Source organism: Oryctolagus cuniculus, chromosome 1, assembly GCF_964237555.1.
Source record: "Oryctolagus cuniculus chromosome 1, mOryCun1.1, whole genome shotgun sequence".
In the NCBI taxonomy this organism is placed as follows: domain Eukaryota; kingdom Metazoa; phylum Chordata; class Mammalia; order Lagomorpha; family Leporidae; genus Oryctolagus; species Oryctolagus cuniculus.
Genome location: NC_091432.1, coordinates 91,585,039 through 91,608,604, shown reverse-complemented (window position 1 = coordinate 91,608,604; position 23,566 = coordinate 91,585,039). Strand labels below are relative to the sequence as shown.

General features: G+C 37.8%; 1 protein-coding gene and 1 pseudogene across 1 annotated transcript in view; both read right to left on the bottom strand.

The window, feature by feature from the left end:
• CNTN5 (contactin 5) overlaps positions 1 to 23,566 on the bottom strand; it is a 1,373,625-nt gene that overhangs the window by 312,998 nt on the left and 1,037,061 nt on the right. The window lies entirely within an intron of this gene.
• LOC127485368 (U2 spliceosomal RNA) lies at positions 14,230 to 14,342 on the bottom strand (annotated as a pseudogene).

Below are 23,566 nucleotides of genomic sequence, written 5' to 3'. Positions count from 1 at the left end.
AGCTAATGTTATACTGAGGATGGCACTATTCATTTGGCTCAAAACTATCAGCTAATAACAGTAGAGGACTATGTGAAGTCACACTGAAATTCTGACACAAGCTCTTTGTTAGCCACCATCAAAGTGACAGGATAAAAATTGTCTCCAATGTAGTTCTGGAAAGTAAGGAGAGTGTTGGATGAACTTTGATCGTTGTTGAAGGCACTAAAGATATTTCTTAAATATTCTTTTAATACATATGATGAAGTAATGTGTAGACTCTGTCAAGGCAGAAAAGATACTGCGCTTTAAAGATTTAATGATTACAAAGGAAAGTAGTCCCCAACCGCGAATCCTGATTCACAAATTGTAGGTCTGTCTAATGGAGCTTCCTGTTTTCCTTGCATAAGTCACAAGTGAGATATGAATTTTACATCTGATGTGAAAATATATACAGTTATAGCTCCTTTGTGACTTGCACAAAAAAGGGAAGCATTGTATATCTTTGGTAGAAACTGAAAGAACCAAGTTTTACAACTTTTCTCTAAGAAAGCACATAAAAAAACTATCATAAAAAAAGCTATTGAGTCAAAGGCTTTTTTTTTTTTTTTTTTTGCTTTTATAAGTTCTGTATCTCAGGACAAATAAACAAAAAGACTACTAATGTGGTGATCACATTATCTCTATATAATTTGAAAAAATGAAGCCAAAAGTTTCCTTTGTAAAAGTGTGGAAACTTTCAGAGGAAGTGAGGGGTGACGCTTGAGTTCGTGAATGGGATGTGTATAGGATCTCTGCGTTGAGGCAAACGATCACTGTCATAGCCTCCAAATGATTGAGTAATCAGCCTGTAGGGAGAGGAAATTAACTGCATCTAACCTGGGTTTCCTCCTAAGCTTCAGATCTCTCGGCTTAATGATTCTTGGCTCACTATGTATAATCACGTGTAAACTCACAGTTTTCCAATAGTGTTAGTTCTGAGTAGGATTTGAGTCACAGCTCAGAATATGTACCATTGCTTTCAATTATCTTAGTCACAGAGTCTAATTTCTGTAGAGGATCTTGGTGGTCTCTGAGATTATGTTCTGATATAGCCTTTATGTTTTTACCAGTTTTTTTTTTTTCTTTAAAGATTTTTTGATTTTTCCTTTCATTTAAAAACTGTACTATGGCTGTGTAAGCAGTCAGTTCTGAGACAGCCTGTGTTTCAGTGATAGGAAACTGGATGCTTTCCTTCCCTGCATATAGTTCAGCCCAGGGACTTACCCTCCAATCCTATAAACCTTAAGTCCAACAAAATGGTAGATAACTCAAGAGAAACTTATTCCAAACCCACCGCTGCCAAAGAAGAAGACTAAATGTGCAGGTAGCTGTGGGAAGTATTTGGTACTATGCCGTAGTCATGCATCCACTCAACAGTTGTATGTAACATACATAGATGGTATGTGCATGTCTGTAATAGGTCTTGAGATCACTGTGGTAAACGTGATCCACCTAGAATTCACATAGTTAGCTAAGTAAGATGAAAAGAGCATGATGAATGATTTTAAGACAGCACTGAAATAGAAGCAGCCAATCTAGTATGGTGAGGGTCAGATAATGTTTTTGTTCAGACTCGAGTAATGAGTAAGCATTACCTAGGCAAGGAAGAGAAAGAGGAATATTTTAGAAAGAGTCAATAACAAATGCTGATTCCTGAAGGGGTGGGCAAAAACATTATATTTAAGGAACTGGAAGAAGTTCAGCATGGGAGATGCTTGGCTGGCAGTGGGTTAGTGATGAGGCTGAAAAAGGAGGCAGTGGGGAGTATGAAATGCTATGAACATCGTTTTGGAGTTTTGACTGTTCCTGATTGTAACCAAAAACCTCTGAGGTGTTTTAGGAAGGGTAGTAATGCTCATGTTTGAGTGTAGGAAAGGGATTAGGAAATGTTTTCTTAGAGAAATAGTAAACATTTTAGGCTTGCTGGCCAGATGGTCTCTGTTGCGTTACTCAACATAGTTGCAGCCATGGGTAATACATATATGAATGGGCATGGCTGTGTTCCAATAAAACTTTGTTCATGAAAGCAAGCATCAGGATCATGGTTTATAGTTTGCCAATCTTTGTGTATTCAACCAGAGAATGCCCTGAAAATCAAAATTCAAGGCCAGGAGAAAACTAGGAGGATGATGAAGAAATATATGTATGATTTATCTAGGCAAAAGTTCTGAGTGGGAATAAGAAGTGGCTATTGGGGCGAGAGCTGTGACATAGCAGGTACCTCCTGTGATGCTGGCATCCCATGTGGGCACTGGTTCAAGTCCCAGCTGCTCCACTTTTTATTTTAAAGATTTATTTATTTTACTTGAGTGTCAGAGTTAGAGAGGCAGAGAGAGAGTCTTCCATCCACTGGTTCATTCTCCAAATGGCTGCAATAGCTGGAGCTATGCCAGTGTGAAGCCAGGAGCTTCTTCTGGGTCTCCCATGTGGGTGCAGGGGCCCAAGGACTTGGACCATCTTCTACTACTTTCCCAGGCCATAGCAGGGAGTTGTACTGGAAGTGGAGCACCAGATTCTAACTGGTACCAATATGGGATGCCAGCACTTCAGGAAGCAGCATTACCCACTATGCAACAGTACCGGCCACCACAGCTCTGGCCCCTACTCCACTTCTGACCCAGCTCCCTGCTAATAGCTTATGAAATGCAGTGAAAGATAGTCCCTACCACTCACGGGGAAGACCTGGAAGAAGTCCAACCCTGGCCATTGTGGCCATCTGGAGAGTGAACCAGTAGATGGGAGATCTTTCTGTCTCTCCCTCTCTGCAACTCTTTCAAATAAATAAATAATATTTTTTTTCAAAATAGGTGAATATTTATAATATATAAATAATATATTAATATATAAATTATATATTTATATTGTAGATATTTAAGAAGCAGAACTAACAGTACTTGATGCTGAATGGAAAATGAACAATGAAAAAGTGGCAGTGTTAATTTCAGCCTTTGTGTGGGGAGCAACTCAGACTAGACTAAGTTACTGGAGTTAAGACTTATTCTATGCATCTGCTCTCCCATAATATGGCGCTGGGAGAGGAGGAAATAGCTTCTACCCAGCTGCCTCCAGTTCAACCAATAAACAGCAGGACCTGCTCCTGATTGGAGGAGAGCAGCGTACTCGGTGTGTGGGTAGCAGAGTTGGGATTGGTGGAAGAGGACTATAAAGGAGGAGAGAGACAACATGCACCAGGAACATCTATCTGAAGGAACACCTGAGCAGCCCCCAAGAGAGCCGGCCGTTGGTGTGCGGCTCCCCCGCGGAAGTGGGGAAAGTGGCCAGGGGGAACCGCCCTTCCACGGAGGTGGAAGGGACGGTAGCCAACCCGGGAAGAACCAGCAGCAAACCCGGGGAGGGCCGAGCAGACAAAAGAACAGCGCAGGGTCCTGTGTCATTCCTCCACGAAGACGGGGAGCGACATAATGGTGCCGTGACTCGGATATGAAGCCTAGGCAGGGTCTAGTGTCGTTCCTCCACGAAGACGGGGAGCGACACTTTGTATGTATAACTAGACGATAATAAGAGAATAGGGAATATTAATTATGCTCTAAGTACTTTGTATATATGAACTCATTGAAATTATTTTTATAGCTCACCAATGGTATAGGAATTACCATTTCATCTAGCTTAGATTTCAGGCACAGAGAAAGTTAGGATTTGAGTGTCAACTCCTCTAAGACTGGAGAAATGTGATGCTGAATCAATGCAGATGAGAAAGAAACTGTGTACAGGCTGACACACAAGTGAGTATGCTCCTAAAGGAAGCAGATAAGATACAGAATGAAGATAGATTTGCAGTAGCTTTGCATTAGACGCCTCTTTTATTGTTCTAAGAAGAGTTAAAAAGATGTTTGGGAAAGGTGTGAGGTTTATAGATTTGGAACCAGATGGTAAAGCAATCTTTTGGCCAATACACTCAACATCTTTGCAAAGTAACATTTGGATTTCCTGCTGAAGTAGGTGGAGGTGGTGTTGGAAAGAGCCACAAGGAGGATACAGCACAACGACGTGCAGTATGAAGGCCTGACTAAGGTGAGTGGAACAATCATGTAGGAGCAACATGAGTAGAGACACAGACAGTGAATGACCAGATTCAGTGAAGATTTGAAGAGCGGGTACAATAAAAGAACATTGTGACATGGAGGTAAAAATATAGGAGGGAGTTTAAAGAGGTCAAGATAGGGAGAATTAGAAATCATGAACTAGGGGATATAGTTATGGCTGAAGGTTCAAAAGGGTTTCAAGTAACAGCAGTTGTCAACAAGGAAATCATATCAGAAAAAATTTTATAATTGATATTTCAATTTAATGTGATTCTACATATGGATATTTCTCTGAATAAAATAAATTAATCTCCCTTATTTTCTTCTTCTGCATGTTGTGACCTCTTGTTTTATCTTTATATTTATTTCCCAGCACTCCTCCCAAATTTGATGTTTATAGTTTGTAACTTGGGGTTATTGCAATTAATTACTTTCACAACACATAAATTCTTTGCAGAGAGTGAAAATATCATATTAAAGCTTACAAAAAAAGTCTGCCAAGCAGAATGGCCACAAAGCTTTTAACTATCCAATTTCCATATTTAACTTTTTTTAAAATGGTAATTACAGCATTTATATATTTGAAAGTCAGAGTTACACAGAGAGAGGAGAGGCAGAAAGAGAGACAGAGAGAAAGGTCTTCCATCCAATGGTTCATGGCCGCAACAGCTGGAGCTGCGCCAATCCGAAGCCAGGAGCTTCTTCCCAGTCTCCCAGGCTGGTGTAGGGGTTCAATGACTTGGGCCATCTTCTACTGCTTTCCTAGGCCATAGCAGAGAGCTGGACTGGAAGAGGGGCAGCCGGGTCTCGAACTAGCGCCAGTATAGGATGCCAGCGTTTCAGACCAGGGTGTTAACCTGCTGCACCACAGCGCCCCTCCCCCACCCCATTTAACTTTGAACTGTTCTTATTTGCACAGTTTTACTAAAGCAAAGCTCTTTAAAATGTTGCAAAATAATGGAAATCTTATTAAACTTCTGAAAGTTTAGGTAAGATCTGAAAAACCTGTATTGTGCTATTGAAATACTGGGACTGAACACAGAAGCCCACTGGAAATATTCATTAGTGAGTAAGCATTGAGCCTGTGAGAGGACAGTTGCAGTCCACAGACTGGGACCTGGGTTTGATTCCCAGCTCTGGCTCCTAACTCCCTGTTCCTGCCATTTCAGACCCTGGGAGGTAACAGCCATAGTTCCATAGTTCAAGCAGTTGCATTCCTGCTATCTACAAGGAAAACCCAGATTGTGTTTCCAGCTGCCAACTTTGACCCTGTGCTTGGCTCTGGTCATTGAAGGGACTTGGGGGAATGACCAAGCAGATGCCTGCCTGCTCTCTATAATTAAAAATATTCATTAATTAAAAGTTCATATTCAGGACTGGCGGTGTGGCATAGCAGGTAAAGCTGCCACCAGCAGTGCCAGCATGCCATATGGGCGTCGGTTTGAATTTTGGCTGCTCCACTTCCAATCCAGCTCTCTGCTATGGCCTGGGAAAGCAGTGGAAGATGGCCCAAGGCCCTGTTGCCTGCACCCATGTGGGAGACCTGGAAGAAGTTCCTGGCTTCGGATTGGCGCAGCTCTGGCCATTGTGCCCAAGTGGGAAGTGAACCAACGGATGGAAGACATCTCTCTTTCTCTCTCTCTCTCTCTCTCTCTCTCTCTCTCCATGTAAATCTTTCAAGTACATAAATAAATCTTTAAAAAATTTCATATTTATAAATGAAAGTGAGAAACAAATTATACTCATCAATACTCAAATATCATACAGGAATCCTAGGAAAAGATATTTCCCTTTTAGAAAAGCTACTTGTGGGGGCTGGCGCTGTGGCACAATGGTTAATGCCCTGGCCTTAAGTGGCGGCATCCCAGATAGGTGTTGAGTCTAGTCCCAGCTGCTCCAATTCTGATCTGGCTCTCTGCTATGGCCTGGGAAAGCAGTAGAAGATGCCCCAAGTGCTTTGGCCCCTGCACCCGCATGGGAGACCTGGAAGAAGATCTTTGCTCCTGGCTTTTAGATTGGTGCAGCTCCAGCCATTGCGGATATCTGGGGAGTGAACCATTGGATGCAAGACCCCTCTCTCTCTGTCTCTCTGCTCTCCTCTCTCTGTAACTTTTGAATAAATAAATAAATCTTTTTAAAAAAAGCTATTGGTGAATTTCTTTTTCCATGAATGTGGACAGTAATAAGAAAGCAGATGCAAGATTTAAAAACCAGGGTCAGCACTATGGTGTAGTAGTAAAGCTGCCACCTGTATCACCAGCATCCCTCATGGGGGCCAGCTGGGGTCCTGGCTGGCTTGGACACTCCACTTCTGGTCCAGCTCCCTAATGCACTTGGGAAAGCAGGAGAAAATAGCCCAAGTGCTTGGGCCCCTGCAGCCATGTTGGAGACTTGAAGGAAGCTCCTGGCTTCAGATTGGCCCAGCTCTGGCTGTTGGCGACAATTTGGGAGAGTGAACCAGCTGATAGAAGACTTTCAAATAAATACATCTTTAAAAAGAGATTTAAAAGCAACAGAGACAAATGAATATCATCATAAGTGTGCATGGCAAAGTCGTGCAGTAATTGTTTTGGTGCAACAGTGCTGCTAAAGACATAGACAGCCCTGTCTTACGTTTGTTTTTTCTTTTTTTCCTTAATTTATTTGTGAGAGTGACAGAGGAGAAAGTACTCTGATAGTCCTGATATTCTAGTTAATTCCCCTAATGATTGGAACAGTTGAGGTTAGAAGGAATCCAGGAACTGGGGATTCTAATTGTCTCCCGTGTGTGTGACAGGAAACACATTGAACCATCACTAATTTCTCCCAGAGTTGACACTAACAGGAAGCTGGACTCAAACCAACACAATACAGGATGCTGGCACTGCAGGTGAGGCTTAACCTCCTATGCCACAAAGCCCGCCCCCTCACTTAACTTTTAAGATAATGAATTCTGTTTTCTCTGACAATCACATTATTTACTATTTGATAGAAAGCACAAGAAGCATACCAAGTAGGTATTGGATTATATTGCTAAAAATTCACGCTTTTTTCCCCCCTCTCTACACTCACTTCTGTGATTACAAAGTATATCACAGCAGTTTTTATGGAACACTATCTTTGAAAGAATTTCCATTAAAGTAGTGTACATAATGAGCCTTAAGACTAATTTTTTAAACAAAAGATTCAAGTAAGTGTTGAACATTTATTAATAGATTAGGTTAGTCATTGTGGATAAAGAGAGTGAAAGGGCTGTGAGGAATCATTCCTACACTTTACTTATTTAAAATTAAAGAATATTTTAACTAAACTTTTAAAAAGCCAAGGGACACAAATAACTCATTAATCACTTCACATCAGGAGTGGATAACTCTACAGTGAATCCATGTTTGAGACATAGAGATCATCATTGCTTTTTGGTGTCATGTGAGTTATATTGCTATCTGCATTCTATTTAGGCATTTTTGTGTGGTCATTATTACCTTGTGATTTAAAATCACTGAGGCTTTTTTTAAGAGTCTAGTTCACATTGTAATTAAAACCAGAATATTTCTTAGTTACCAATTCACGCAATTTTGTTTTTTCATTCACATCATGCAGTTCTTGTGGCTCTGGTCAAAGCCTGAAAAATGTATGCTACAGTGGTATTTACCTATTTCATCTATATAAATATTTTTCCTAAATATTTGACCTTTAGCCTTTAGGTTTTGAAATATTCTTGGCCTCTTGGCATTTACTAAGATTGGTATGTCAAATTTGACGCTAAAATAATCATTTAAAATATTTTAAATATTAACAGAAGCAAGAGTAAAATGTCACCCTTGATTTAATATATAAAATCAGCTCTAGAAAATAGTCTTTGAATTCACAGGGAATACAGAGGATTTGACCTGAAAGGATGTTTGGAAGAATAAAATTAAAAACAGTCCAAATATTTCATATCAATGGAGACATTTTTATAAGTTCAGATTTTTTTTTGGATTACTAGGTCTCATGGCAGTATATATTAAAAGCAGAAACCAGAGTGAATTTTCTATCATATATTTTTAGTTGAAACCATGGAAAGCTGAATGGTAGTAGAGAAAATAAAGTTCATAAAATTCTAAAATTCTTGGCTTAGGGAAAATTTGGAAAATGGACATTGTCTTAGAGGATATTGCAGAAAGAAACAGAACATTAAGCACAGGCAAAAGTTTCAGAAAGTAAACAGTGCTACACAAATATTCCAGAAAACAAGGGTGGGAAAGAAAATTAACATATAAGTGATAGGTTCCTATATATTGAGTCTCTTGAAGACTACTACTACTTTATAGATGTGAAAATAAGTTTCAAAGGTTACTCATTTGATATTATATAGCAGATAAGCGACTGAGGTGATATTTCTTATTAGGTACTGCAGATTTCCAAACCCTTGTTTTCGTCCTGCCATTTGATGCTGAAAATACACCTGTTCAACTATTAAAAAATTATAGGTTCTTGTGAATTTATTAGACAGAATTTGGGTGAGAAATGTTTGTAGATGTAATTAGAAATTACTTTTTTTTTTCTATTTCTATTGTCAGCACTTCCGGAGGAAGGATCTAGTTCAAGAACCACCATATTACTCTTCTCTTGCCAGAGTTTCTTTTCATAATTTCTTCAAATAAAGACATAAAATATATTGTATCCCATACAGAGATTGCTTTATTCATATCCTTTTTGTGATAGATGGTTAGGGTGGATTTGCATCAACTAGGCCTTACAAAAGAAAGAACCTGTTAATTGTAACAGCATGGATGACCTTGGAGGACATTGAATTAAATAAATCAGGCACAGATAGGCAACTATCACCTGATTTCATTTATATACAAAATCTAGAAATGGTATATGTGTGAAACTAAAGAGTACAACATTGATTAGATTACCACGGGCTAAAGGGAATGGTATGTGATGATACTGGTCAAAAGGTACAAAGTTTTAAATAGAGTAATTCTGGAGATCTCTTATGCAGCATGGTGATGATAGATAGTAAGGCTCTGTATACTTGGAAATACCAGCTTTTACATGTGCTCACTACAAAAGGATAGTAATAACATGATGTGATAGATATGTAAATTTGATCACCACACAGTGTGTGTGTGTGTGTACGTGTGTGTGTAACCACCATCATGTTGTACCTCACAAACACATACAATAAAGCACAAAACTAATGAAAAATGACAAAATACCAGTTAATGCTTCACAGAGTAGCAAAACAATCTGGTTGGAAAGATATACCAGCAAATGCCTAAATCAGAAAAGTCTCAAGTCAATGACTCAGATTCAGCATTGCAGAAGGTAGAAGAAGAGTGAATAAATCCATAGAAGAAGCAAGGAAACAATAAAGATCAGAGTGGAAATCAATGAATTAGGAAACAGAAAAAGCAGTGAATCGTAAAAGCTGTTACTTAGCTAAGATTAGTAAATTGGATAGATCTGAAACCTGACTCATAAAGAACCCTTCCCCAGAAAAGTTGAAAAATACAAAGTTCTCATTCCAAGAACAAGAAAGGGAACAGTACTGTAGATATTACAGGCATTAAAATGATAAAAAGGGAATATGAGCAACTGCAATAAATTTAATAAGTTGGCAGAAATTAAAATATTCATAGTAATACATAAGATACCAGGGATTATACATAAAGATGTAATCTTATTAGACCTATGTCTATTTTTTAACTTTTATTTAATGAATATAAATTTCCAAAGTACAGAATATGGATTACAATGGCTTGCCCCCCATAATGTCCCTCCCACCCGCAACCCTCCCCTTTCCCACTCCCTCTCCCCTTCCATTCACATCAAGATTCATTTTCAATTCTCTTTATCTACAGAAGATCAGTTTAGCATACATTAAGTAAAGATTTCAACAGTTTGCTCCCACACAAAAACATAAAGTGAAAAATACTGTTTGAGTACTAGTTATAGCATTAAATCTCACTGTACAGGACACTAAGGACAGAGATCCTACATGAGGAGTAAGTGCACAGTGACTCCTGTTGTTGACTTAACAAATTGACACTCCTGTTTATGGCATCAGTAATCTCCCTAGGCTATGAGCTGCCAAGGCTATGGAAGCCCCCTGAGTTCACTGACTCTGATCATATTTAGACAAGGCCATGGTCAAAGTGGAAGTTCTCTTCTCCCTTCAAAGAAAGGCACCTCCTTCTTTGATGACCCATTCTTTCCACTGGGATCTCACTTGCGGAGATCTTTCATTTAGGTTTTTTTTTTTTTTTTTTCCCAGAGTGTCTTGGCTTTCCATGCCTGAAATACTCTCATGGGCTCTTCAGCCATATCCTAATGCCTTAAGGGCTGATTCTGAGGCCAGAGTGCTGTTTAGGACATCTGCCATTCTATGGGTCTGCTGTGTATCTCACTTCCCATGTTGGATCGTTCTCTCCCTTTTTTATTCTGTTAAAGACATTGAACTTCTAATTAAAGCCTTCCCTCTTATATGTGCACAAAACTTTTTGGTACAAATGGCTTAAAAAGGAATTCTACATACTTACTGAAGAAAAAAATACATATTTACACAAGCACTTCCATAAAACTGAAAATATAGAAATACTTCACTCTTCATTCTATGAGCTCAACATTGTTTTGACACCAAAATCAGACAAAAACCTTGCAAGAAGACAGTACAGATTGAATTCATACATGTAAACTCTCAAATTCAGCAAATCAAATCTGACTATATATATGATAATACATTACTATCAAGTGATATTTATTCCAGGAATGCAAAGATGAGTTCTTACTAAAAAAAATTAATTCATTTTATTTGTAGACTAAAGGAATTACATATTTGTTAAAAATTTTAGTTTCAGAGAAAGCATTTAAGAAAATCCAATATTTACTCCTGATTTAAAACAAATCTATCAGACAACCAGAGAAAAACTTCAACATAATAAAGAGCAAACATAGTAAAATTCACTATTATCTTCCTACTTAATGATGAAAGAATGATTAACAACTAGGAACAAGGAAGAGATGTGTGCTCTCACTACATCTATTCAGCATCATAGTGGAGGTTACAATTAGTAGAACAAAGCAAGAAAAATATTCAAGTTAGGAGAAGTACAACTATCTCTTCATAGTTTGCACATTTTTATATAGAAAATCCTGTGACATCCACAATAAAAGCAATGATGTTGCAGGATGAAAGGTTAATAAACATAATAAAATCTATTTCTCTACACAGGTAACAATCAATGTTAAAATAAAAATTTCATTTGAAATAGCATAAAATATGAAATACTTTTGGAATAAATCAGATGAAACTTTTGTAAGGCTATACTTTTTGAATACTAAATTACTGAGAGAATTCAAAGAGGATGTAAATAAAAGGAATGATGCACTATGCCTAATAGATTAGAGATATTCAGTGCTTTTAAGAAATCAATTCTTAATCTGCAAATTCAACACAACCCGAAACTAAATCCTATTAGACTATTTTTTCCTAGAAATTTGTAAACTAATAATGAAAGTTGTATGGGAATTCACAGAACCTCAACTACCCAAAACAACCTTAAAATAAAGCATTGGGTGACTGATGCTGGCTGACATTATACCTTGTAATAAAGTTGAACTAATCAAGAGTGTTACATTTCCTTCATGTGGAAGAATATGTTGATGAAATAGTGTTCAGGAGTAATCCAATACATACATATTCAACTGATTTTTTTATTTATTTTTCTCCAAAATAATTTTTTTTTATTTAAGGAACACAAACTTCATGCATTTCATAAGTACAACTCTAGGAATAGAGTTGTACTCTCCCACCCCTCTTCCTCCTCTCTCTCCCATCCATAGTCTAATTCTCCACCAAGATCCATTTTAAATTAATTTCACACACAGAAAATCAACTCTATGCCAAATAAAGAGTTCAATAATTTGCACACACACACAAAAAACAAAGACAAAACTGTTCCTAAACAGTCGAGAAAACAGCTGTTCAAAGTCATTGCATCTTTAAGTTCACTTCACTTTTTTTTTTTTTAGAAACTTAATTAACTTTAAAGAAGCACCCAAGAATGATACATCTTTTGCAAGCACCTAGACATAATTATAATACAACTCTTTGAGGACAAAGGTCATGCATCGGAAGTTAGTTCACAGTGACTCTTGTTAATTTAATAGTTAACACTCTTTTATCTGACATTAGTGATCACCTGAGGCTCTTGACATGAGCTGCTTAGGCTGTGGAAGACTTTTGAATCCGCAAACTGTCAGTATTTGATTTCTGATAAAGGTGTAAAACCAATGTATTATAGAAAGTTATACTTTTCAACCAGGAGTGTTGGATGAATTAAATATTTGCAAGAAATGTTTTATGAACCATTCATGTGTCACATGAAAACTAACTCAAAATGAATCACAGACTTAAGTGTAAAAGATAAAGCTATAACGTTTCTAGAAGAATATTAAGTTATTTGTGACATATGCCAACAATGCCTATAGACTCAAGATGAGGATGAAGATGATAGGCAGAGAGATCCTCCTGGATCAACTTCCTTTACATTTCAGTCTCTTCTTTTAAGATGAGTTTGTGAGTGAAGTCTCACAGATAGTGCAGCTAAGGGTTACTGAGGTTGTTAATGCAACAATAACTTTTATTGATTTCAAAAGATAAAAATATACAATGAACAATCATTTTTCTAAAAGTTTTATGTGTCATTGGAAAGATCTTTTGTTTGCTAACTTAGATTTTTATTTTTTATTTTTATTTTTTTATTTTTTGCCAGGCAGAGTTAGACAGTGAGAGAGAGACGAGAGAAAGGTCTTCCTTTCATTGGTTCATTTCCCTAATGGCCTCTATGGCCCGTGTTCTGCGCTGATCCAAAGCCAGGAGCTGGGTGCTTCCTCCTGGACTCCCATGCGGGTGCAGGGACCCAAGCACTTGGGCCATCCTCCACTGCCCTCCCAGGCCACAGCAGAGAGCTGACTGGAAGAGGAACAACCGGGACAGAATCTGGCGCAGCAACCAGGACTGGAACCCAGGGTGCCGCTGCCGCAGGCGGAGGATTAGCCAAGTGAGCCACAGTGCTGGCCCGCTAATTTAGATGTTTAAAAAATTAAACAACATATAAGTAGAAGAAAACCATTTCATCAATCAGGTTCTGATTGACTTCATAACTGAGTTAGGGTTTAATATATGTCACTTTAGCTTTTACTACTGTATTTCATTATATCCAAGATACCAGTGATTATAAGACACATCATTAAGATAATTGAGAGAGAAAACACTGACAATTACTATCATATACCTTCAATTGCAATATATGTCTGGATTTCAGAAACCTAAAAAAAAAAGTATTCCTGGGGTCTTTCCTCTTGCTTCCTTTGAACCGAATGTGGCTAAATGTAATGGAATTACATGAAGAGAAGGCAGGAAGATGCTCTTTCCCTCTGTGTTTGCAGGAGACACTGATGTGTGCTGCTCTTTCAGAAATGTTGAGAAGGCTGCATTTCTCTGCTGGGATGTATAAAACAAGTGACCTGATTTCATAATGTGCCTTCCTTTGAGAAAATGGCCATAAATAAGACATTCTAAAAGTTGTAATGTAGATTGATTCAATTCCCAAAAGAAAAGTAGGGAATAGAAATGACCCAAAGTACTTATCATTTGCCTTTTGTACAATAAAGCAGCATCGGACAGATGCCCCAGATGAATGCCATTTTTGTATTTACTGGCTGTTATCCAGAATCATTTTTCAACCTAAAATCATTATAAAGATTTGACATGAAATCCACTCTACCCCATATAACTACCAACGAAAACAATGATGGGTCGCAAATGGTAGGTGCTGTTATATTACACTGAAAATAAAAGAAGTAAAACCAGAATGACAGATGTTGAGTTTATATCTTATATTCTGCCTTGAGATCTTTTTTGTGGATTTATTCAAACACACATACTCTCACACAGATACGCACATTTGTTTCAGGTGCACAAGAATATTTTAAATCTTAGGTATAGAAAATTCTACCATGCGCATATGATACCGCCATCAAAAATCAAGCATGTAGTTAGGGACAATGTGCATAAGACATGTCAAATAAAAGATAATGAAAACTTCTACCTCACTGTCATATGAAATAAACATGCTTAGATGTAATTAAGAGTCATGAAATGTGTTATTTAAGGCAACACTGAATGAGCTATAACAATTTACAACCACTTTGTATATATTGTACATAAACGTATACATTTATTGCATGTTAAACTGATAAGAGCAGATACTACACTTGATCTTAGCCAAAGGGCTGAGAAGCAATGTATTGCATATTTAAACTATAGAATAGACTTAAAACATAGAATATGAAATTCCAAGGTATTAAGAGTAATTCATGTGGGAAATATCAGATTACAGAGATAAAAAGCCAACTGATGTTAGCTGTAAGACACAGACATAGATAGGTGATTCTGAAAAATGCAACTCAGATAACAGCCTTTCCTTGTGATATCACTCCCTCCTTCCTATATTTATGGCATTTGTTTCCAAGTTGTATGATGCTGAGAGAACCATTCCAATGGAAAAGATGGAATTATATATCTTGAAACTCACTTGGTGAGAACATGAAAGTGAACATATAAACTTTACATGTGAGTTTCTTTGTCCTGAATGTCAAAGGCATCAGACATATAAGAGCAAATTTTTCCTATAACAACTAAAGGCAAGAAATTGTAAAGGCATATGATGCATTCTCTGAATTTTGGAATAAGTTCTGAATTAGGAAGAACAAGACCTCACATAGAAAGGATAGGTTTAGATATTTGTAGAGAAACTTCTGATACTACATTTTAGATTATGACATAAATATGTGGGTAAAGAGATTATGTTGTCACTTCAGAAATCCAAAGGACACAACCAACTTAAAAACTGTTTTTGGAAAATGTGATTCGGGATCCTTAGATTGCATAATACTAACTGCTTTACTATTGTAAGACCTTTGGATCAATTACTTTTGTAATTTGGGGCTGGCGTTTGGCACAGTGGTTAAGACACCACTTAGGTCATGTGTCCCACATCTGAGTGACTGGGTTTGAGTCCCAGCTCCACTTACCACTCCAGAATTACTGCTAATTTACATCCTGGGAGGTAGTAAGTGATGGTTCAAGTGGTTAGATCCCTGTCATCCAAGTGGGAGACTTAGATTAACTCCTGGCTTTGGCTTAACCTATTCCTGGTTGTTGCAAGGAATGGGAGATACTCATTCCTTCCTTTCCCTTCCTCCTTCTCACTTTCCCTCCCTCCCTTACTTTTTTCTTTCTCTCTCTCTGCCTTTCAAATAAATACAATAAATAAGTTTAAGAAATCTATTTTTATAACTAAAGTGTATTGAAAAGTAAAGAATAATACAATTACTTTATCTCTAAATTACCCAGAGAAGAGATGCATTTAATCTTATGGATGTATACTCTATATTCAGAAATCGTCTGAGATGAGAAGGGCAATCCATTAATCTTCAGTGACTCAGAGTGACAGACATAGGAAAGCCCACTCACATTGCTCTAGCTGGATGCTTAGAGGCCACTAGCTTTCTGGTGAGTCTTGCTCCTACTTATTTGGAAAGGCTGCCAGTCCTGGTTGCTAGCAAATTGTCAGGTTTTTTTTCCTGATTTATTGAATGATTTTGGTAGGGCAACACAGTTATGCTAGAATCCAAATATCAACCCAAATTTCTATGCTATAAATTGTGTTTCTGAAATTTAGACAGATGAGAGCAAACATTACTTCATGAGTCCCCATGAAGAAAAAGTCTTACATATTCTTCAATTAGAGTCACTCTGGTCACAGGAATACATTATCTTAGGCTTAGAATTCTTTGAATATATTCATTTTGTTCCTGCCTCACTTTGAGCTCACATAATACCTGTTATGTTGATTTAACTCAATCAACAAATGCTCATCATTCACCAAGTTAGTTGAAACGAATTTAAAAGAAAATCATGGTAATCAAACAGATGATGATGAGAAGGAAGATTGACAGATAATTAAGAGTTTATATATTAAGCGATATCTGAGTTATGTAAGATGTGTGTGTGTGTGTGTGTGTGTGTGATGTAACAGGTATAGATGGAGTGTCTAGGGGGTCACCTCTAGTGACTGTGAACTCCTTGTATAGGTAGTTGAGGGGTAGACTTGGGGAGTTATATTTGGGTTGGAATTTCAGAGTCTCAGCCTGGACCCCAAGGAGTGGAACACACATTGAACTACATCAATATATTGTTAAAGAGATAGAGCTGTAATCAACAATCAAATTAAAAGTCCAAAATAAATATGAGGTTGAATTGACCGAGAGATAGGGAAATTAGCAGTAAAGTCTGCGGAATGGTAGACAATGGAAAAGATAAAGTACCTGGAAAAAGTATGAGCTGGAGAAACAAATGAAGCAAACGGAACATCATTAAAATGATTGCAGCAACGATAAGAGTGAAACTGGCTCAGTAATGGTAAACTTAAACTATCGTTGTGGTAGATAGAGTAAAATAAAAGTCATACTGAGAAGTTTCAACTAGTTGACAGATTAGGACATAAGGATTGGCGTAAGTCAGTGAAAAATCTAGGAATTTGAGGTGAAAATCTTGATTAGGTTTAGAGAGAGGAAAATGTGAATGATGGTATACCACATTAGTTAGTCATATTTGATCACTATATATTTGAATTTTCTAAGTTAATGAAATGATATAAAAATTAGAAATGAATAAAACTCTGATGGCATGCACGTAACCAATTCTTGGTTCCGGAATTTCCTGCATAATACCAAATCATTCTAAAGATTGTGTATGAAAGTACATTAAAATTCAAAATTGATCTTCCTCTAGTAGGCAAGTTTTGTTGCTGTCCTAGCTCAACTAATACCAATATGACAATAATAAACACATGATAAGTTGACCTAGTTCAATGACTCAGTAAGACACATATCACACTCAAGAGTAATCTGTGTACTGTGATAAATTCAATAATCATATGTTATCATCAAACATTTCAGGTAGAATGAAGTTTCAAATAAATAGATGCAAGCAAGTTTGTTGTTAGATAAATTTACTTTAAAAGCAACAATATGGGCACTCAATCACCATTAAAGGAGATAACAATAGAGGAAAGAGACATTTAAATTTCTAGGAGAACATACAGTGGAAATTTGTGGGTGAGGACTACATAAAACTGATGAAAATCCAAGACTGTGAGAGTCCAAAATAAGGAAACAGGTTAGCGTGGATAAAGGATTTGCTGAAATCCACTGCTGTGTTAGCTTTTAGAGATGATGTGCAAGAGAGGTGGTCAGAATCTAAGTGTGAAATGGGGACCATTCAGTGCTAGGCAGAAGTCTGACTTTAAATATACCCAGACTGTTGACAACTTATTGGTTAAAATTGCTTTTTATTCTTACTCAACTAATGGTTCATTCACTTATCACTATTATGAATCTGGTGAATCTTTTTGATATGTTGGATAGGATAAAATTAAATACTTATGAGAAATAATTGAATACATAAATATGTATGGTATATCCCTTTTCTAAATCTCATTATCCAAATAGTTTCTAATGTAGTAATTAAATTCCAGTAGAAGAGGTAGTTCTATGGGAACTCCATATAAAATATAAATAAAGTTGTTTATATTAAACTTAAATAAATCCATTGTATGTTTATGAACTAGAATTCATTTTTTTTTGAGTTCTGAGTAGTAGGCTATAATGTATATATACCAAAAAATGTAGGTGAAATTCTGTCTTTTGCAATAAAATGGGTGCAGCTGAACACTATTGTACTTAGTGAAATAAGCCAGTCCCAAAAAGACAAATACCATATGTTTTCCCTGATCTGTGGTAACTAATAGAGTACCTAAAATGTAATGGATAGGAATGAAATTGACATTTTTATTTGATGGTTGTTTACAGCCCCTGTCTCGACTGTTAGGAACAGTATTATTTTCTTCATACTACTTGAACTCTTTACTTAGTGTAGAGTTAATATTAAGAACCTAAAGTAAACTGAAAATAGATCTTTGTAAAAATTAAGAGAGGGAATAGGAGAGGGAGGAGGAAGAAGGGTGGGAAAAGGGGCAGGAGGGAGGGTAGAGTGAAAAGTATTCAGTATTATTACTGAATCTGTCTATATGAAATACATAAATTTATATTCCTTGAATAAAATTTAAAAAAAAAATCTGAACTGACTCAAATAAAAATCTCTGTCATTTTTGGTGTGAGCAACTGGTTCATGTGCTTGGTGACTTGAGCATCTGGATATTTCTAATTCTCAATCATCGAGACACTTAAGTGCATTCAGAAAATACTTTGCTACTATAAAGTGGAAATTACTCTGAGCCACTGAAAAGCAGTATGGTAAATTGAGAAGAGCATTCGTTTTACAGTCAGGAGGCATGGTTCTGCCTCTCTAGCTTGATTGCTGGCTGTTTGGCCTTGGACAGGCCTGCAGTTTCTCTGCTGAAGCAAAGTAAGTGGTCCTAAGATGGTACTGCAAAAGTAGGGAATACAACGCTAGTTAACTGTGACTCCAAGAATAATAAACTGGCTGTTTCCCTAGAAATAGGTACCACCTCTGAGCACACAAGGAAAGGGGTACATAAAACACTACCTTGCACAGTTGGCACTAGGGAAGAATGCTGAAAATGCAAAGTGCATCATGGGAAGTAGCCTGGAGCCACTAGCCTGTGCTGTTACACACACACCTGTGGGTTCGGGCCCAGCCTTTCCTTTTGGAGTCTCAGTTTCCCATCTCCAGCTGGGTGCCAGGATACGGGAGATGTAACCTCCAAGGCTCTTTCAGCATCCATCATCTTTAGGTATCACCAGAAATGAGGATACCTCCTTGGTCTCAGCAATATTAAAGTGAACAATAGCTCGCAAGGCTAATTTCCTTGACTCTACAATGTACCACTTTCCTTTGAAACCTCAGCACTTATTGATTCCTCGACCCTGTGACTGACTCTCATCCCCAGATCCTCTGTCAATCTGATGATTAAGTAATTTGATTTTAGGTTGATAGACAAATACCACACAATTCCAATTCATTTTTAATTCCAACAGCTCTCTCTCATTGACTGACAGTTCCAAATAAACAGTATTAATAAATCATCAATCTGTAACTAAAGAGCAGTTTCTTTCAGGAATGTTTGCCATTATCAGACGGTAGAAAGTCTCAGAGGAATATGTGTCATTCTCACAGTTACAATGGGACACAGAGCAGCCATTTGAGACAGCGCAGCAAAGAACCGAGGAAAAGAAAACGTAAATTACTGTAAAAATGACTTTGTGAATTGATAACTGGTGTTTTTTTTTTGTTTGCAACAAACACATAAAGAAAAATTACTTAAGGTCTTGGTTCCCTAATAGCTATTTGATAGAGTATAACAAGATGATTTGTAAATGCTATCTGAAAGAGAGATAAGCAGGAACTAAAAAGGGCAGAAAATTGAATGTGCTCTTCCTTTCCACCTCACCACTAGATTTCAGATGAGTTTGGAAAGGTCATTCACATAATTATTACAGTAACTGGTTCAAGGCCTTTTGAACACAGCTGATCTGATTGTGTGTTAATGGCTGCAAAAGCAAGATAAGGAACATGTAAAGTAAAAAAAAAAACCTACCTATAACACTATTAGCTTGCAGGATTGTCATAGTAGATAAACTGATGTTGCTGTATAGCATATAGCTTTGATTTCCTACAGAATAACCCCAAATTTGCCCTGTGCATGGGGTCATTTAAGCACCAGGGACCAGATTTTACTTCTTTGTTGGTGGTGGCTATTTGACATATCTAGTGACCTTTCTGGGTCTGTAAAAGGTCACATGGTAAAATTAAACCTGCTAGGGCACTGTAGCTAAGGCAAGTGTGCTAAGAATTTTCCAGGCCAAGACACAGGAAAGGCATCGGGAGACATTTGTGTGATCAAACCAAAGGCAATCACCTACATCCTTTAATGAAAGGTTGATCACATTTCTTATACCTAAATTCATATTCAGTACTTCCTGCATATTAGAACACTCCAGGGACCCAAAATTTCAGTGTAGTAAAGAAGACATATGAACATTTGGCTGTCCCAGTGGGACAGGGCAAATGGTGAAATATGAGTGGTCATATATATATAGTTCCCAAGGTAGAAGATTGGATTCTAAGAAAAGCAGGAAAGATTTAACAAAAAGTGGCATTTGGCCTAAGGCTTGAAGCCTGCATAGAATTGGGAGGGCAGGATATTTTAGACTTAGGCGGCAGTGTTAGAATCACAGAGGCAGAAAAGATATGAATAGAAGGGGTGTGGCTGATGAAGAGGTGGGTTTGAAAAGGAACAGTGGGAGTGGTGCCAGCTTTTAAACCCTCGCCTCTTGCCCTATTATAGTCTGCTTTGTAGTTCTGGGGCTAAGAATCTACCACATTTCTGCACTTGCCAAGAGGAAGCACTATAAGGGAGGATGTGAGGCAAAAGTGAGGAGAAGGAACACATTGCTGTTGGCTATTTGTGAGGTTCCTTTGTGTTGTTGCCTGCCAGCCCTATGCCCATGCGGGGCACCTTAGCAAAGCACACCTGCAACAGCAATGGAAAACTCTTTGTTTCTAACGCGACAAGACAAGCATTGTTTCCTGCCTTGACTGTTCCTCAGAGGTCGGCCTCCTAGAAGGGTGCTTTTGAGTCTCAGAGTTTTAATATTGCAATATCGCTTTTCTCTCTAAGCTCAAGAAACAGCATCTGCTTTCTGTAGTTATTAACTCTCCAAACTTTAAAGTTCTCATTTTAACCTTTGTCACCTAGTAAAGAAACATAGAGAAGCTTGACTTAAATACAGAGCACACCACTTCGACAAGATCAGCAACTTCCCACTGCATAGGACGTTAAGAACAAACCACTGGAATGAAATATTTATCAGGGTGCCAGGGGATTCCTTATTTTCATAGCTGTCTAACCCCTTATCTCTCACTTCCTTTTCAGAATGATGTGTCTGGTGTTTAAATGCAGACCACAGTAATAACCAAGACCACCCTTCTTCCCTTAAAAAGGTTGCTGGGGTGAACACTGAGCAAAAAAACCCAGTCCTGTTCATCTCCACTTCCTGCACATGTCACCAACCAGTTTCAATGTTATATAATAATGTGGTTGCCGAAAGGCAGCTAATTAGATCTGCTTGACCCTGTGCTACTCTTAATGTTTCCAGCGAGTGTGGATAGAAGAGTGGCCCGCAAATGAGAGTGCTTGACGTTTCCATGGCCAGCCCTGACCCGGAGCACTCCTCCTCTTTCAGGGAACACTACATTGACACTATTAGAAGACACATGGGCAAAACTAGACTCTTAGAGCAATGCAGGGAGAAAGCGCCCATTGCCTACCCAGACAACTCGTTTTCCCTGAAACAACTCATTTTGTCAAGAACTTCTGCATTGCACCCAATCTAGTTTTGCTAGTTTAATCCCACATTGTGGGAAGTCCTCTTTTCCCCCACCTTGTTGAAACCCGAGAACAGCTTGCAAGCAGTCTCTTGACAATAACCTTCCAGATGTCTGAAACAGCCAATTCTTTCCAAAGTAATTAATTCCTTTCCATTTTTTATACTTTGCTGTATTTCCCAAGCCTTTACACACTTTTGTTTCCCTATGGATTCTCTTTAAGCATTTCCCATTTTTCTGGGGAAATACCTTTGCAGAATTGAGTAGTACCAAATGTAGCATGTCACAGCCACTTTATAAGTTCTATAGTCAATATCATGTAATTCTATTTTAAGAGCAATTTCTAGGCGTGAACTAATATACTCCCCTGTGTTCAGCCTCAGTAGCCTATAGAGAAACCACCTGATATTTGCTAAATTCAAATTGAAGCATAAGTATCTAAGAAAACTTGCAGCTTATAGCTTTACAATTGACTTTTTACTTAGCTTTAAATTAAGCAGGTTAGTGAACTTGTGTAATATCAGGAGATAGTAAAATGTGATAACCTAATATCCTTTATTTTCTATTTCCCTTCAAGAATACTGGAAAACAAAAAGATTATATATTTTAAAATTTTGTGTTGGGGCCAGCACCGTGGTGCAGTAGATTAATCCTCCACCTGTGGCGCCAGCATCCCATATGGGCGCTGGTTCGAGTCCCAGCTGCTCCTCTTCCAATCCAGCTCTCTGCTGTGGCCTGGGGAAGAAGTAAAAGATGGCCCAAGTCCTTGGGCCCTGCACCCATGTGGGAGATCCAGAAGAAGCTCCTGGCTCCTGGCTGCGGATTGGCTCAGCTCTGACTGTTGCAGCCAACTGAGGACTGAACCAATGGAAGGAAGACCTTTTTCTCTATTTCTCCCTCTCACTGTCTATAACTCTACCTCTCGATCAATAAATAAATAAAATCTTTTAAAAAATTATCTGTGTGCCAGAGCCTTGTATTTGCATCCTCTAAGTTTAAGGAACTGAATATCCTTAGAGACAAATTATGAAGAGATAAGTGCACTTTTCCAGAAGAATAAAAATTTAGTCTGTGGCCAACTGAAGAGTTTTCTGATATGTTTTCAAAGTATGATTCTTAACAATCAAATAAATTAGCTAGTTAAGTAAGGTCTCATAATGGGTCGGAGAAAGTCCAAAAGGGAAGAAAACCTGCTGTTTCTGCTGTTGGGCCTCAGTTTCGGGTTTGATCCAAGAAGATGGGCAGGGCCTCGCTCTGGATAAAGGTTGACTATGGGGCCAACTTGATGAGGATGAGTAGTTGATGTTTGTGCAGTAACCAGTAACTAAGACTGGGATGAAAGAGTTGTGATCCTAGAGCTTGATAAATGTGTGAAGATAGTATGGAGGTGTCTGTGTGACTACAGGGACTATGGAATCTTGGGGCCAGGGCAGTGCCCATTATACAATCGGCTCTTAAAACCTTCAGACCTATGCTTGGCTCTCGGGTCTTTCAAGGTAACTCTCATGAGCTGAACAATGCTAAGCCTGCCCCTTGCTTTTGGCACCTCTGCACTAACGAACGAATCCTTTTTCTTTGAGAGAGGGGGTATGTCTGGAAGGTGTTTGGTTCAATGAATAACATGATAAAAATGGTGATTTTCTGTAGGAAACCTGGATTGCCCTGGTAAGGCATGAAGGAAGCAGAAATGGAACCAGCTAGATTTTGTGAGCCATTATTTTCTCCTTAGTTGTCTCTCAAGCCATTATCATATCAAATTTTATTCTATAATCCATATTTTTTTAAACTCTGTCCTTCATTCTAGTTTTTAAGTATGATAAATCTCTCCCTTTTTACCCTCAAGTAAACACATGAACTCCTTCTATGGGACAGATTAAGAGAGGTTTCTGGGATCGTTGTATGAAACAGTAAGAATGATTTCAACATGACAATAAAATTTGAGAACAACATACAGTAAGTTATTCAAGATGCATGATTAATAGAGATCTGTTTCACAGTGTAGTGCATGTAGTGAACTATATTATATACCAGAATTTTATTAACAGAATAGGTTTCATGATAAGTGTTCTTACCACAACAAAAGGAGAGGTAGAAA